Source organism: Alosa sapidissima, chromosome 23 (assembly GCF_018492685.1).
Source record: "Alosa sapidissima isolate fAloSap1 chromosome 23, fAloSap1.pri, whole genome shotgun sequence".
NCBI classification, from domain to species: Eukaryota; Metazoa; Chordata; class Actinopteri; order Clupeiformes; family Clupeidae; genus Alosa; species Alosa sapidissima.
Window position 1 is genome coordinate 29,864,004 of NC_055979.1, and position 5,000 is coordinate 29,869,003.

The following is a 5,000-nucleotide window of genomic DNA, read 5'->3' on the forward strand; positions in this document are numbered from 1 at the left end:
AAGTCGAGCTACAGTTATAGCTCGGCTGGGATTTGACCATAGACAGTAAAAGATTTGACCGGACCACTGTCATATTCGTAGACCAGTGTTTCTCAAAGTGTGGTCCGGGGATCACTGGTGGTCCGCAAGCTATCCCAAGTAGTCCGCGAGCAGACGTGGTAAAATATAATATAGATGAGTTGTTTGCAATATTGAACCAACTTGTATGTAAAAACAGTTCTGCAACACTGTCTATGTAAGATATGCCAGTTTAAATCATACAGTATGAATCCACACAATAAGCAAAGTGCAAAGACATTAAGCAAGGTGGTTCAGTGAGTAGGCCTATTGTGTAAACTAATTATAGTCTACTGTTGAAGTAGGTCTAATCTTTTTTTTTTTTTTTAGCTAGGGTTAGTTAAGTGGTCCTGAAACTGAAAAAGTTTGAGAAACACTGTGATAGGCCAAAGTATTAATGTTTTACTCCGTCTCGCTAGATGGCAATATGCGCCCAAACACAACACATTCCCCAAACAGACTCTCCATCTTAGCCGTAGCTAACTTGCTAGCGAACTTTCCATATTAGCTTACTTGCTAGCAAACTTTGCATCATCAGCGTATGTGTGTGTGTGTGGGTTTGTTGTGTAAGGCACATGTGTGTGTGTGTGTGTGGGTTTGGTGTGTAAGGTGTATGTGTGTGTGTGTGTGTGGGGGGGGAGGGGTTTGGTGTGTAAGGCGTGTGTGTGTGTGTGCGTGGGTTTGGTGTATAAGGCGTGTGTATGTATGTGTGTGTGTGGGTTTGGTGTGTAAGGCGTATGTGTGTGTGTGTGTGCGGGTTTGGTGTGTAAGGCGTGTGTGTGTGGGGGGGTTTGGTGTGTAAGGCGCATGTGTGTGTGTGTGGGTTTGATGTATAAGGCGCATGTGTGTGTGTGTGTGGGTTTGGTGTATAAGGCGTGTGTATGTGGGGGGGAGGGTTTGGTGTGTAAGGCGTATGTGTGTGTTTTTACGTGTGTAAGGCGCATGTTTGTGTGTGTGTGTGTGTGGGTTTGGTGTATAAGGGGTATGTGTGTGTGTGTGTGTGTGGGTTTGGTGTGTAAGGTGTATGTGTGTGTGTGTGTGTGTGTGTGTGTGTGTGTGTGTGTGGGTTTGGTGTGTAAGACGTATGTGTGTGTGTGTGGGTTTGGTGTGTAAAGCGCATGTGTGTGTGTGAGGGTTTGGTGTGTAAGGCGTATGTGGTTCTTCTATTATATGGGTCAGAGAGAAAATGCACAGTCATGTAAAAATCATTCTGTTTCCCTCCACACAGAAGAACTGCTCCCTCTCTCTCTTCCTTCTCCCTCTCCCTCCCTCTCTCTCTTTCTCTCTCTCTCTTTCTCTCTCTCTCTCTTCCTTTTCTCCCTCTCTCTCTCTAGATCCGAGTGGCTCAGAACAAAACCACACACTGTGCATTTTCTCTCTCTCACACACACACACACCCACAGTATGTCTATACCTCAGGTGATTGCAAACGCTTTCTCTCATTGGTTTGTGAGTGGTGGGAGGTTCCGTGGACTTGTTGAAGGCCTCAGCTAAGGCCTCTTACACTATCAGGTTTCTCTCTTTCAAAGTATCGTCCAAGAGCCACAGGGCTCTCTCCAAACAGCATTAACAGCTCCCACGATGCCTCACTCTCTGTCTAGAAACGTCTGTTCCCATGATGCCTTGCTCTCTTGCTCTGTGTCTAGAAACGTCTGTTCCCATGATGCCTTGCTCTCTGTCTAGAAACGTCTGTTCCCATGATGCCTAGAAACGTCTGTTCCCATGATGCCTTGCTCTCTTGCTCTCTGTCTAGAAACGTCTGTTCCCATGATGCCTTGCTCTCTGTCTAGAAACGTCTGTTCCCATGATGCCTTGCTCTCTAGAAACGTATGTTTCCATGATGCCTTGCTCTCTGTCTAGAAACATCTGTTCCCATGATGCCTTGCTCTCTGTCTAGAAACGTCTATTCTCATGATGCCTTGCTCTCTAGAAATGTCTGTTTCCATGATGCCTTGCTCTCTGTCTAGAAACATCTGTTCCCATGATGCCTTGCTCTCTGTCTAGAAACGTCTATTCCCATGATGCCTTGCTCTCTAGAAATGTCTGTTTCCATGATGCCTTGCTCTCTGTCTAGAAACGTCTATTCCCATGATGCCTTGCTCTCTAGAAATGTCTGTTTCCATGATGCCTTGCTCTCTGTCTAGAAACATCTGTTCCCATGATGCCTTGCTCTCTGTCTAGAAACATCTATTCCCATGATGCCTTGCTCTCTAGAAATGTCTGTTTCCATGATGCCTTGCTCTCTGTCTAGAAACGTCTGTGTCTATAACTATAGCATTTCTCTCTCTTTCTGTTCCGCTGTCTAAAATCATCTTTAACGTTGTCTGCTCCCCTCCTTTCTGTCTTTGTGCCCCCCCCCCCCCATAATCTTAGTATTGTCTGTATCCAAGCACCCCATGCTTTTTCAGCACGTTTGTGCCCCCCCCCCCATAATCTTAGTATTGTCTGTATCCAAGCACCCCATGCTTTTTCAGCACGTTTGTGCCCCCCCCCCCCCCATAATCTTAGTATTGTCTGTATCCAAGCACCCCATGCTTTTTCAGCACGTTTGTGTTTGAGTGGCTGTTATGACGACCTGTCCTGCTTGTCTGCATATTCCCCTGTGTGCTCCTTTTGCTGTGTAAGAGCACACACCTGAGCACACACCTGTGACCTGTGGAAGTGACCTGTGGAAGAGCGCACACCTGAGCACACACCTGTGACCTGTGGAAGTGACCTGTGGAAGAGCGCACACCTGGACGTCTGCTGTGGAGGAATCCAGCGTTTGACTCTGTCAGCGTTTGACTCTGTCAGCGTTTGACTCTGTCTGGTTGCGCCAGCTGCTGTTTGTTTGAAGTTAGTTGCTGTTTGCTGAACTCTGTTGTCATTTGTTTTGACTTGAATTTTGTTGAGTCTTAGAAACAATGTGTCTGTACAATAAAATCTTTTTACATATTCTATTACATGAACATAACTGAAAACAAACTATCGACACATTGTTAATATGACATATGCAACGTAGGTCAGAACAGTGCGGCAAGCACTTTTGTTTGTAAGTCTGTGTGTGTGTGTGTGTGTTTGTCAAGATGCCAAAATCAGACTAAAAGGGCGTGTGTGTCCATGACCGGCTTTTGACTCAGTACTCTGAAAGGTTATGCTGTTATAGTGAGGTTGTGACCTGTGTGTTTGTGTGAGTGTGTGTGACGCACTTTCAAAGACACCTGCAGGCAATAGAGGATGTGTGTAATGAAAGTATTTGGCACAAGCAATTAAATCAAATTCAGTCCTGATATGCACCAGTGCCCAAAATACACACATCCACTCCCGTTTATTCACACACACACACACACACACACACACACACACACACACACACACATCCACTCCCATTTATTCACACACACACACACACACACATCCACTCCCGTTTATTCACACACACACACACACACACATCCACTCCCGTTTATTCACACACACACACACACACACACACACACACATCCACTCCCATTTATTCACACACACACACACACAAAAACACATCCACTCCCGTTTATTCACACACACACACACACACACATCCACTCCCGTTTATTCACACACACACACACACACACACACACACACATCCACTCCCATTTATTCACACTCACACACACACAAAAACACATCCACTCCCGTTTATTCACACACACACACACACACACACACACACACATCCACTCCCATTTATTCACACTCACACACACACAAAAACACATCCACTCCCGTTTATTCACACACACACACACACACATCCACTCCCGTTTATTCACACACACACACATCCACTCCCATTTATTCACACACACACACACAAAAACACATCCACTCCCGTTTATTCACACACACACACACACACACACACAATTGAGGTGCCATTTGACCAGTAAATCGACCTGCAGGAATAATAGTTTGATCTGAGCAATGACGTCAGTGAGGATTACTTGGCCACACTGTTGCAAAAGAACAAAAGAAATGTGTGTGTGCACACCAATGTGTGTGTGTGTGTGTGTGTGTGTACGTGCACACCAATGTGTGTGTGTGTGTGTGTGCACACCAATGTGTGTGTGTGTGTGTGTGTGTGTACGTGCACACCAATGTGTGTGTGTGTGTGCACACCAATGTGTGTGTGTGTGTGTGTGTGAACTCTTTAGTTGGTGTAATGGAGTGGCACGGGTATGAAGCTCTCTTATCTGATTGAGCCTCATTATGCCATACCATCCCCGACTCCTATCTCTCTCTCTCTCTCCCTCTCCTCCTCTCTCTCTCCCTCTCTCTCTCCTCCTCTCTCTCTCCCCCCCCCCTCTCTCTCTCCCATGTTCTCATGGCCTTGCTTTGCATGCAACCAAAGCATAAAAAATGAAATGAGGCACCTCCCCAAGAGCCAGAGAGAGATAGAGTGATAGAGAGGAAGAGTGGAACAACTGCACAGAGAGAAAAGAGAGAGAGAGAGAAGGAGCAAAGCTGCCGGAATATCTGGAGCCAGTTCAGATCCGGACACAACAGGAACAAACAGAGCAGAGAAAGAGCAGCTGCATGAGCTATTACTCTGCACTAGCATTTTATTATGCTAATAAAGCCTTTGGAACTGAACTGTGAGGGAGAGAGAGAACGAGAGAAGGAGAGAAAGAGACATAGAAAGAGAGAAACATACAGAATGAGAGAGATCCTTGTGTCTGTTGTGCAGGTGAGACATCCTTGTGTGTCTGTTGTGCAGGTGAGACATCCTTGTGTGTCTGTTGCTTGTGTGTCTGTTGTGCAGGTGAGACATCCTTGTGTCCGGCATCGCTTCTCGGCCTTTTGGCTAAGATCAAGTGTAGTATCTGTTCTTATCAGTTTAATATCTGATACGTCCCCTACCCGGGGACCATATATTAAATTGATTTTGGAACAGGGAGATGGAATAGGGGCTTGCTCCG

General features: G+C 45.9%; 1 non-coding gene across 1 annotated transcript in view; it reads left to right on the plus strand.

The window, feature by feature from the left end:
- The first annotated feature begins 4,865 nt into the window (after positions 1-4,865).
- LOC121699098 overlaps positions 4,866-5,000 on the plus strand; it is a 190-nt gene continuing 55 nt past the window's right edge. Inside the window, exon 1 of the small nuclear RNA XR_006026949.1 lies at positions 4,866-5,000. This exon is cut by the window's right edge and continues 55 nt beyond it. This is a non-coding gene — a small nuclear RNA (U2 spliceosomal RNA).